The following is a 12,812-nucleotide window of genomic DNA, read 5'->3' on the forward strand; positions in this document are numbered from 1 at the left end:
CTAATACATATTTTTCTAATATCTTCCCCCTTTTAATACTTTATTCTACTTTCAAAATAAGCATAAACAGTTTTTCTTCCCCTAACCTCTTCCTACTCAGGATTTGCAGTTAAGAGAGTCATTCAGTTTAAACTTATGAAAGCATTTTCAATTTTTTAACAGTTCTTCAAACTCAGCACCTTGATATAAGGTTTCTGAAACTGACATGTCTATGAGGTCTTTGATCAGTCTTTTTATGCAGGGGATGCCACAGCAAACACATACTCCCAGTAGGATCATTCCTACAGAAATGGCAATCAGGATGTTCATTAGGATAGTACCCCACCCCCACAAACCATTTCTGGAAAAAGTCCGTCAGTGGGTTTCATCCTGGTTTGGTCATGTCCGACACTTGCTGAATTACCTCAAGGTGATTGTCTAGCTTGTGTTTATGGTCAGGAATATATGAACAGCACTCCTCCTGGATTAAAGCGCAAGTGCTTCCTCTCGCCGCTAGGGTGAAGTCGAGAGCCATGCGGTTTTGAAGCACTACAGTTCTCATGGTATTCAGTTCATCAGTTACCAATTGTAGAGTGTAGAAAGTTGCATTGCTCATTACTTCGAGAAGTTTAGACAGTTTTCTCAGCTCCCAGATCGATTTCACTGCTCCATATGTTGGTGATATGCCTGCCCACGATATAACACTGTCACTCATGTCCATGTGTGTCAGTTTATCACCTATAGAATGATGGCTTTTCCAGCGCGCATCGATTTGCCGCACTGGACTTACAGGTTTCTTGACGGGTTTCTTGGCGACCTCTCAGACATTCCGAATTTTTCCTCGAGATAAGACTGCCGTGTGTCGTATGGCCGGAACCAGGTAGCCCAAAAAAACAACTGCCGGACCTATTCTCAGGTAACCACTTGTATGCTTTCCTACCACATACAAAATAACAATCCTCTACTTTAGTAGTAACTTTACTATGAATATACACTTGTCCTGCATGAAACATTTTTCTATCAATTATAGACAGTTGTTTATAAAGAATAGAATCATGTTTTACTTCATCAGTTGTTTTGTGCATCAATTCAAAAAATGAATCATAGTTTGTATTACAATAAGAACCTGTGTTATTAGCTTTAGTGTAGCATCTATAAGGAACAGTCACATTGCAATTGCTCCAACCCACCTGAACTGTATCATTTTTATAAAAACACACAGTCCCTTTTTGTGGAACAGACAAGTGCAATGCTATTTTATCTTGTGATGTAACAGTTGATGTATCATAAATCAAGTTTTCCCAGGTTTCATTGACTCCTAGGGGGACTGAAGTCATTAATAACCCCCCGTATGCTGTCGGCAAAGCTGTGTAAATCCAGCAATTCGAAACATTGAAAGTCTCAGCATACACATATTTGATGGCCTGGTAAGTGTTGAAGTTTGGGTGCCAGTCTATGAGCAATGCTTCGCATTTATTCAGTTCAGTTTGTGTGGCTGGGAAAAGGAATGGCCACAACAAAAAGATTATTGTCATTAGTATAGTTAACAGGATGATTATGCAATACTTCTGAGGAAATGGTTGTTCTGCATTCCTGTTTTCTCCAACTCTTCTGAGTAGTTTTATTTGGATTTTTCTGGATTCTATCATTTTTGCTCTTGACATGTGACAATATTTTTGTCCAGTTCAAAGTTTTTAACTAGTTTGCAGTGTGTCAGGTGAATCCACGAGGCTCGCTCTGCGATTTTGACTGCAGTGGTTGTCGACAGAAGCACTTGATATGGACCTTCCCACTTTGGTGACGTCCAATTCTTCTTTTTGATAGGTTTCACTCAGATCCAGTTCCCTGGGATCACTGCCACTTCCGATGTTTCGGTTTGTTCTTTATCTGAAACAGAATTTGACTGCAATACATGTTTAGAATTCAACAAATTTCTCATATATTCGGCTAGTGTACAGTCGGCTTCCTGGTCTGCAGGCATGAGAGGTTTCCACTGGGGTATATAATAAGCCCTTCCAAATAGTTTTTCAAAAGGAGTCAATCCTTTTGCAGTCAGAACAGTTCTCATGTCAACAGTGCCAGGGGCAGACAGTACACCCAATTCTTTTCTGTTTCTGCTATTAATTTTCTTAACTTATTCTTTAAAATTCCATTATGCCTCTCAACTAGCCCTGCAAATTGCGGATGGTATGCACAATGATTTTTTTAAAGAAATGCCAAAATGCATACTAAACTGTTGTATGGTTTGGTTTACAAAGTGTGTACCATTGTCACTGTAGATCCTTTCTGGAATGCCGAATCTAGGGATGATTTCTTTAACAAGGACTTTCGCTACCGTAGCTGCGTCTGGATTTTTGGTCGGAAAGGCTTCCACCCATCTGGAAAACATATCTACAATGACAAGACAATAGTTCTTATTTTCACATTTGTTCAATTCTATGAAATCCATACAGATAGTATGAAACGGATACGGTGGTGTAGGGAAAATCCCTTGCTTGGGCTTTAACGCCCCTTGTGCATGATGTTTGTTACAAATGTGGCACATCAAACAAAAATTTTTTAGAATAGTTGGTGAATCCATATGTCGTGAACACTCGGTTCATCAGCTGTACCATCCCCACTGTTGAGACATGGCATTGCCCATGGCTCAACAAAGCTGCATATCTAAACAAATTAGATGGTAATATCGGTTTCCCCTTCTTTAGAGATGTACAGCCCCTTTTCGAGAATTGCTCCTCGTTTTACCCATCTTTGTTTCTCTACTTGCGTAGTGAGTGTCTGCATTGTCTTTAACATTTCTAAGTCTAAAATCTCAGAGGGTTGTAGTTCCTCATTCAAAAGAAATACTTCTGAAGCTGCCTGCTTTGCAGCTGTATCAGCTCTTGCATTAAAGAAATTTTTGAAATCCTAACCTGTTGCTTGGTATGAGCTGTGCATTTACAAATAGCTACTTTCTGAGGTAACTGAATAGATTCTAAGAGATCTAGAATAAACTGTGCATGATTAATAGGTTTGCCAGTAGATGTTATCATTCCTCGGTTTTTCCACTGTTGCCCAAAAACATGTACAGTAGAAAAAGCATACTGGCTGTCAGTAAAAATGTTCACACATTTACCCTTTGCTAAGGTACATGCCCATGTCAAGGCAATCAATTATGCTGCCTGTGCAGATAAGTTGTGTGGTAAAGGTTTCGCTTCTATAATCTCAGTATCAGAAACTACTGCATATCCTACTAGGTTCTGTCCTGCAGGACCCCTTTTGCACGAGCCATCCACGTAGTATGTCACCTCGGCATCATTCAAGGGGACATCCGTGAGATCTTTTCTAGGCAGTGTCTTTTGCTCAATCACCTGCAGGCAGCAGTGTGGTGTGCCATCTGCAGGGGTTGGGAGCAAGGTAGAAGGGTTCAAAGTCATGCATCGTTCAATTGTCATATGAGGTTGGCTCAACAATATAGTCATACAGGAAAGATGCCTAGCAGGGGAAAAATATGCTACCTTCTCTTGCAGTAAAATAATTGCGACTGCAGGAGGCACTCTCAATGTGAGAGGGTGGAATAAAACTACTGAGGCCAAAGCCTGTACTGCCATTGCAGCTGCAACTACCACTTGTACACAGTGAGGTAAAGACCATGCCACTGGGTCTAGTTGTGATGAATAGTAAGCAATAGGGCATTGCTTGTCCCCATGTTGCTGTGTTAACACTAATGTCATATAACCTTGCTTACAATCTACAGTTTGGAAAAAACGTTTATGATAATTTGGTAATCCCAGAACTAATGAGGACGCTATTAACTTTTTCAGTTTGCAGAAAGCAGATTCTGCTTCTGGTGTCCATTGTAACAAGTCCTGTGCTGCCATAGGCTCTTTATATATCAGGTCAGTCAGTGGTGCAGATTCCAAGGCATAGTTTGGAATCCAGCTCCGGCAAAAATTAGTTCTACCCAGGAAGGACATCATTTCCTTCTTGGTAGTGGGTTTTGGTGCTTGTAAAATTGCTACTTTTCTGTCCTCGTCTAATGTTCTACCCTCTTTGGATATTACATATCCTAGGTATTTGACTTGTTTTTTCCAAAGCTGCAGTTTATTTTTGTTTACCTTATGTCCTTCAGTGGCTAAAAATCGTAATAGTGCTATGGTATCTTCTTTGCAATCTTGCTGGGTGGGGGCCACCAGCAGGATGTCATCAACATAGAGTAAAATCTGACTGCCTCTTGGTGGGGTAAATCCCGCCAAGTTGCTTGCCATTTCTTGTGAGAATATTGTCGGACTTTCACAATATCCCTGTGGTAGTCATGTATATGTATAACTTTTCCCCTGAAATGTGAATGCAAACCAATACTGGCTGTCAGGGTGTATCGGTATCGAAAAGAATGCATTGCTGATGTCTACCACAGAAAAATATTTCTGTTGAGGTTTTAAATCATTCAACAGGGTGTGTGGGTCTGGCACCGTAGGTGCCCTTGGAATTACTGCGTCATTTACAGCTTGTAAATCTTGGACCATACGCCATTCTCCATTTGCTTTCTTAACAGGAAATAAGGGTGTGTCACATGGTGAATCAGGAGATTCCACCAGTACCCCTTCCTTAAGTAAAGCTGCTATAATAGGCTTGATTCCTACCACTGCATCTTTTCTTAAGAGATTCTGTCTTTTCTGTGGTCTAAATGCTGACTTTGGCATGATAGTAACTGGTCCCGCTGTACGAATAAGTCCTACATCTGACTTTCCTGTTGACCAGAGAGTTTCTGGTATATTCTGTAAGGCATTCTCTTCCTCCTTTAATAGGAGTGCTAATCAGCTGTCCTTGCTAGACTACAAGTGCACGGCTGGGTGGGTCTGAGTTATCCAATTCAGCCTCTGTATTTGTATTCCTTATTCTGACAGTTCTAATTCTGTCTGTCTTTCCCATCTTGTAACTTTTTCTCCTAAGTCTGCCCTTTCTATGTTTCTGTCCTTGGTTAAGCTAACATGTGGTAATTGATTAGATTTATAAAGTGCAAAGAACTCCTGGGGCAATGAACAGCTGGCTACACTGTTCCCTTCCATGTCCCAGTGCAGATTACGTAATATCAATCTGTTTGCACGATTTTTAAACAATTCTTGCTCATATTCTTTATCAGGTCCTGGTGTGTTACAGTAATACAGAGTACAGTGCAACAGGTGCTGTTTGTCAATGTCAAGGGAGGGGAACCTACTGATGGCTATATTCATTAATTCTTCGGTCACAGTCCCTGGACCAGTCGTAACCAAGTCCTGACTGTACCAATAAAACACTTCACCCTCCGATTGCATTGCAAAGGTATCAATTTGTCACTGTGTTTCCATACCCTGCATGGTTGGAACTACTGCTATACCAAATAGCTGCATAAGGTCTCTGCCCAAGAGGTTTACTGGGCATTTTGCAGAAACAACAATTTTGCTTTTCTGGGTCAATCCTGAAACAGGATCAGTTATTGCGATGCCACGGGAGAGAGGCTCCAGGTACAGCTGTCCATTAGCTGCTTTTACTAGTATATAATCAGGTGACTCTGAATTTTCTGGTAGTTTGGAGGGATGTATCAGGGTTCGTGATGCCCCTGAGTCACACAAAAATTTAACCTCCCTCCCTTCTACCAAGAGTGTAACTTCTGGTTTTGTGTCTGCTAAATAGAGCTCTAAGCTCAATAAAGCTAAATCCAATATTTCATTTTCTTCACTATACATAACTTCCTGCACTTCCCTCTATTTCTTCTGTCACATCCTCTACTCCTTCTATCACATTCTCATTTGTCCTTTCTTTGCTATCCCCTTCTAGTGATTCCTGACTATCATATAGTCAGTCCTCACCCTCCTTATCTTCTGTGGTTGCCTTCTTGTTTTTCACCAAGTGTCCCTTTTTACCGCATTTAAAGCATTCTCCCCTTTTCTTTCACCCTTCAAAGTCCTCTGATCGCTGATCATATTGTTTGTTTCCCTGTGCATTTTTCTTGCCATTTTTCCCGGACTGTACTACATAAACTTTTGCTCTATCTTCTACAGAAAATACTTGGGTTTTCTTTTTCTTTTTGCTATTAAAATGCCTTTCGGCATGCCTAGCATATTCAGGTAATGACTGTAACCGGCTTGTACGATGATCTACCTTGTGTTTTGTAATAAAACTGCTTATGGGTGCAATACTGCCTTTCAAAAATGCATTCTTTAACTGCTGTTCATATGGAGAATCTTGTGTCTGATCTTCAGGAACCTGCATTCCACAGTGGTTATTAAAACATTCTAATAGTCTGGCATAATATCTGTCAACAGTTTCACCTTCTTGTTGGATGCATTGATTAATGCAAGTCCAGTCTGCCCTAGGCTTCCATTTCTCAAAGATGCGGTCTGTAAGACCTTTTACTCTGTTGTCTAGCTCTGCGCTGCTATGTGGGAGGGGTCTGTGTGCAGCATCACAGGGATTCCAGTTGCCACTAATCATGTGCCAATCTGGTCCCACAATTTGTCTAACTACTTTTTCTACCTCTTCTCCATTTAAATTGTAACTTAGCCTCATTCCTTGTAAATCTTCTGAGAATTTTCTAAAATTAACTTTTGGATGGGGAATTCCCTCAGTGGCTTTCCAGATATCTTCCGGAGTCCAGGGTCTATACACTAGAATAGTTGGGTCCTGGCCTTCCTGTCCTGCCTGAGGATTAGGTACTTCTATGAGTGGACATATTTCTTCTTCACCCATAGACCGTGAATTCTTAACCATTTGATATAACTCAATGCCTTCATTCGAGTTACCTGCCCGTGTTCGAGACCTGGTCTCGATGGGATCTCTAATAAAGGGTTTTGCTTTTGTAATGTCTCTATTTTCAGTGACAGCAGGGTATAATGGGGGTGGACTAACCTGTTCACTTGCTTCATATTCTGGTAAGGGAGGCAGAGGAGCCGATGCTATTACTAAATTATTGTCCTCCTTATCTAAAAACATTGCTTTTGAATTATTATTCTGTTGTTCCCTACGGTTTACCTCCTCAATCCACCTGTGTGCCTGAGGAATTCCTAAGTGGCGTTGCTTTTTTACCCGACCTTTGGAATCGATTTTGAGCTGTTTGACAAGTTTGATAAGTGAGGATTTTTCTAATTTTCCATCGAATTCATACTTATTAACCCATTTTGAATAGTATTTAATATTGTCAGCGCGTTGCAACTGCATGTATTTTGCGTCTTTGGTTAACGGCGGATTTTGGGGTCTTTTTGTGCAATTATTACCCATTTTGTTCTACCCTTTTCGTTATGTAACCTCTCTTATTTTTAACATGGTACCACAGATTTTGTTATAGTCTGTTCAGAATGACTACCTACCTACTCTGTTTTCCCTGATCTATGACAAGACAGTAATTTTTTCTGTCCCTGACTTGTAAAAATACAGTCTTGACAAAAACAATACAAATCTAGTCCCTGATCTAAAACAGAAAAAAGTAGATTCACCTTACCTGAGCCTTTGTGATTGATCACCTGGTTCGTGAAAACCTGTCCTTCAGTCGCAGATCAGAAAGTGGCTGGCCTCTTTTGTACGACAATTCAGTCGGAGGGCTTTTCAAATAAGAAGAAATGATGTGGTTTCTTCCCCTTACGGTTTCATGCCACCTGGCCCATCTGATCCGAGGCGAAGTGAGGGTTTCTGGTCCGAAGGACCAATCTGTCAAAGGAAAAAACTTCAAAGACCAATTCACGCAAGGTTCAGATATGGCATTTAATTACTTGCTGCAAGGAGACAAAAACATGCAAATACAGGATTTTGCCTAACTACTAACAGGAAGTATGCTCATCTTATACTGTTCTGCAAAACGTTGCTTTCTATAGTTGACGTAATTAAACACAACTTTCTGTATTGTTCTACAGCAGATGTTACTCAGATTTTCTGCTGACATGACTGGATTTATGAAAAACATTTGAGAAAAACAACCTGACCTTGGGGTCTTTAGCCCGCTATAAGCTTCTATTGTGTAGTTCTAATACATGTGTTACATTTCAAGGTACTTTTCTAGCTTAGACACAAGTAAACGTTGATTGCAGTTCATATTTTCAAGCAGTCTTTGTTCTTATTATCAATAGCTTCTGCAGCTGTGTATTTTCTCACAGCATAAGCGGAACTACTTGTCTAAATCTCATAACATTAATACAAGTGATACATCTATTTATTATTTTCCTGACGCAAGCAGAAATTATCTGCTTCCCTGTAAATTTCCAGAGCATAAGCAAAGATTATAACTGTGCATATTTCATAACAATACAAGATTGGAAAGCTTCTGCAGTTTGTACAGATTTATGCAGTGTGAAATAGAATAAATGTGTTAACCTTTTTCAAACCTTAAATGTACTAAGCATATTACTAATACTACACTAATACATATTTTTCTAACAAAGCTAGATTCCCTTTTCCCCAGTGTAGTGCGATCCTGGAGTTAGTATATATAGTTAGGGTGGTGTGGGGGGCAACGCCTCCCACACTGGGGGGTATGAGGAGTGTAGCCTCCCACCTAGTCTGGTTTTATATGTTCCAGTTTACAATTTAGTATGCTGAAATTCAGTATTATGGGTTTCAGTCTTATGGGTTCCAGTCAAGTGACTTTTTCAGTCTTTTGAAATTTCAGTCTTATGGTTTCAGTCAAATGTGTTTCAGTCAAATGAGGTTTCTATCATATGATAGGGATCCATACATATATATATATATATATATATATATATATATATATATATATATATATATATAGATAGTGTTTGAACTATAAAAGTTTGAATGCATAGACAGTGTAAAATAGTTCAAATCACAAAGATTTGAAAACAAAACACTTCTAATCACCGATATTCAAAGCAAAACAAAAACTACTTTTTGCAGGGATCAAGCCATCCTGCATCCTACCAACCTCCTACTACCCAGATATACCAACTGTGAAGCTGCACTAGATTGGGGAAAGGGGAAATTCCTAATTCCCAAAATACCACAATCTCTCAACTCCAAAAGCCAGCCACGTTCAAAAAAGTCCATTTTTGAACTCTACAGCCAATATTTCACATGATCAATATATATATATGAAACAGATAATAGCTCCATCCCAAACCATGGCCTTGACAAACTTCCTTATGGATTTCTGATGGGAAGAAATCTTTTCTTCATTACTAAAGATGTTCATTTGGGTATTTTAGCTGTGCTGAGTATATTTTGGAATTATATCCATGTCTAGTCTTTTACAACACTCTCTCTTGGAAGATAATATATGCATAAGTCTCCTCTGTGTGTGTGTGTGTGCGTGTGTGTGTGTGTGTGTGTGTGTGTGTGTGTGTGTGTGTGTGTGCGTGTGTGCGTGTGTGCGTGTGTGTGTGGGTGTGTGTGTGTGCACGCGATTATGTGGCTGTTTCATTCTAAGCACAATGGCTACAATAACTTCTATACCTAAATTATAAGCTCCTGCTACATTAACAGCTAAGAATTAACCTTTAAATCTATTGCCAAAGGGATAATTTTCCTTTTATATAGCATTGTGAATGCTTTGAACATTATCTACTAATTTACAGCTTATTGTTATTTGCGTTTAGAAAATGGACTTGAAAATAGTAAAACAAGACAAAAGATGGTCACTTTACAATTCTAAATTGGAACAAGGCGAACAAAAAATGCTTATTGCAGTAAATTCATTTGGAAACAGAAAAAAAACTTCCATAATATCAACATTTTCCTTCAATAGCCATGATCCTGTACTCCTCAACACTAGTAACATTGTGACAGCTTAGTCCATTCCTTGAGCAGAATTAATATAAACGCGTTTGCCTACAGATTTAATGTGTTTTCTTGGTATATAATAATTCCTGTTATATGATCATATGACAGGAAATGAAATCAGCAGTTTTCTCTGTAGAACAGCTTCTTAAAATGCGTACGAAAGGGAGAGTATGCCACTATATAACACCATGTAGCAAACCAGGTCTCTTTTATTTTGTGTACTTGAACTGTTTCCATCTGCTTCTAAGCTCATAAGGCAAGCCATGGCACAATCCAACAGTCTGGTCATTGGGGACTCCATTATGAGGCACAATGATGTCCCTCTCACCAGGCTGAGTAAGGAGAATGTTATGGTCAGTTACTTATCAGGGGCCAGGATCCACCACATTACACACTCACTCATATCGCTGAATCACAAGTACCAGTATGATTCAGTCATAGTCCATGTGGGTGTATATGACTTGACACGTACCTCCCCAGCCTATATGAAGAGAGACATCATGGAGCTCTCAGAATATGTGACACAGGCTGGTGTAAGTCTAGCACTGAGCAGCATTTTACCTTCTCCAAGAATGATACCACATTATGAACAGAAAATGTCTGACTTTAATAATTGACTTAGTTTCTGGTGTCATTTTAAGGGAGAGCAATATTTGTCAGCATGGAAGGAAATGGTCAACAGACCAGCCTGCTTTGTTAGGGATGGGCTGCACCTTACCTCTCTAGGCTTTTGAATATTAATTAAAACATTGTCCTCCCCCATAGTGCCTTTTTAGGCAATGCCAAACTTAAAGTATTTCTGACATAACAAATCACAACCAAAAAAATTTAAATGTGTTACTGCTCCATGCCAGGAGTCTAAACAAGAAAATCCTCGCCTTACAAGCTCTCCTCACCCTAGAGAATGCTGACTTATGTGCAGTTGTTGAGACATGGTTTAAAGCCATGGAGACCACACTGGCAGTGCAATACTGTAATGTCTTCATTCATGCATTTAGACCAGCTACTATACAGATAAGAATTAAAAGTGGAGGTGTCTTGATTTATATCAAAAATAAATATACCACATGGCTGATTAAACATAACAATGCACTTGAGCTTCTCCACAACCAAATCACCACGGACAAAATCCCATACCTCTTCCTTGCAAACTATAGGTCCTCCTCTATAACATATATTTAAGTTTATTAGAAACACTCACCATCTAACCCACTACAATATTCATGGGTGCCTTTAATTACTCAACCATGAACTGAGAACCATATATGACACCAAACATGCAGGCACAGAGATTTCTGGATTTAGTGAACACAAACTTCCTGGGCAGATTTTCAGTATGCTGACTAGGGGCACAAACATACTGGATCTGGGCCTTACTAATATGGGAGAGTGCTGCACACACCCTAATGTAATGTCTTCTCTGGTATGGTCAGACCACAAAATGGTCTCCTTTCAAGTAAATAAAAAACCCAGAACCTCAGCTAACCCTGGAATGTTCAGGAACTACTGTAAGGCTAACATCCTATTAAGTGATAACCTGGCAAAATTTCAAGCCTCCACAAACCCCTAGATCACTGCTGTCTATGTGGAACTGTTTAAAGAAGCACTATAGAAGCATGGTAGTAGCTGCATAGAGACAGCTGTACCCACCAGAAGTACAGAACTAACTCATAAACAACCCACCCTTGTGGAATCAAAACATAAATAGACTGCATAACAGAATGGAGAACATCATGGCAAAAATTAGGAGGCATTGTACCCAACAGAATAGAAGCTCTCTCATTAAACTAAACAAACACTTCAGAGGACAAATAAAGTCTACCAAAGTCAAATCTGTGTTAATTTTAGCTTTCCAGGCCAAGGACACCCATAAGGCATTCTTTAGCTATATTCACAGCCTCAAAGGCAATACACAATTTTGTGCAGAGCTCATTGTTAATAGAGCCACCTATACTATGCCAGAAGATATAGTAAACCTACTGGCAGAAACATTCATCTCTAACTTTACCCTTCTCTCTCCTCAGTCTTTCTTCAGGAAATACCACCAAGTATAACTCTTTCTTCTATCACTAGGGAAAGGTCTTCAATGCTCCCTCTAAGGCCAAGAACAGTACATCGATGGGGCCAGACAGTATCCCAAGATGCCGTCTAAATAGCCTGAAACATGACCTATCAGGCCCTCTGGATTTGCTGTTTACCTGTAGCCTCCAAATGGGCTTTTTACCTCATAAATGGAGAACAGAAAAAGTCATCCCTGTGGACAAAGGTGGGCCATCTACAGACCCTGCAAACTATACACCCATACATCTCACTAGTCTCATACGCAAAGTCATGGAAAAAATTATCATGGAAATGATCAGTAATGACAAAGGAAACCTCCAAAGATTGGACCCAGCCAAATTTGGTTTTGTCAAGGGCAGGTCTTGCCTACTCAATCTGGTGAACTTCTTTGAGGTGGTCAACAAAACAATGGAGGAGGGCAAAAAGGTTTACACTAACTACCTTGCCCTGACCAAAACATTCGACACAACACCCCACTCAGCTATTGTTGACAAACTGAAGATGTTAGATATAAACCCTTATGTCACCCGGTGAATAACCAGCTTGCTCACAGACAGGAACCAAGAAGTTAGAACGGAGGAGTCCTCCTCTACAAAGAGGCCAGTCACAAGAGGAGCTCCTAAGGGATTGATTCTGGGAGCAATTCTTTTTGGCATTTACTTCTCTGAACTCAAGGTCAATGTCAAAGACCTCTGGCTGACTAAATTTGCATATTATTGTAAATTAGGAGCAGTCATAGAATCCCACACCAACACTAATGTTCTCCAGGAAGAGCTGACACAGACAAATAACTTGTGTCAGAGCCATTAACTAAAACAAAATGGCAAGAAATGCATACGTATCCTTCTGGAAGTCATCCACCCCTTGTAACTATCATACATACTGCCATCGCACCCTAAGAATTGACCCAGCAGTCATGGAGTTGGAGCACACGTAGACAATAATCTAGCCTTTGACTATCATGTGTCTATATACTGAGGAAATTATTCTGTGTTGTGCAACATATAAGCAAAGCTATGGCATCTAGG

General features: G+C 39.8%; 1 protein-coding gene across 1 annotated transcript in view; it reads left to right on the forward strand.

The window, feature by feature from the left end:
- Window positions 1-12,812, forward strand: part of LOC122806206 — a 330,963-nt gene that overhangs the window by 22,946 nt on the left and 295,205 nt on the right. The window lies entirely within an intron of this gene.

This window comes from Protopterus annectens, chromosome 7.part0 (assembly GCF_019279795.1).
Source record: "Protopterus annectens isolate FY-2018-M chromosome 7.part0, PAN1.0, whole genome shotgun sequence".
NCBI classification, from domain to species: Eukaryota; Metazoa; Chordata; order Ceratodontiformes; family Protopteridae; genus Protopterus; species Protopterus annectens.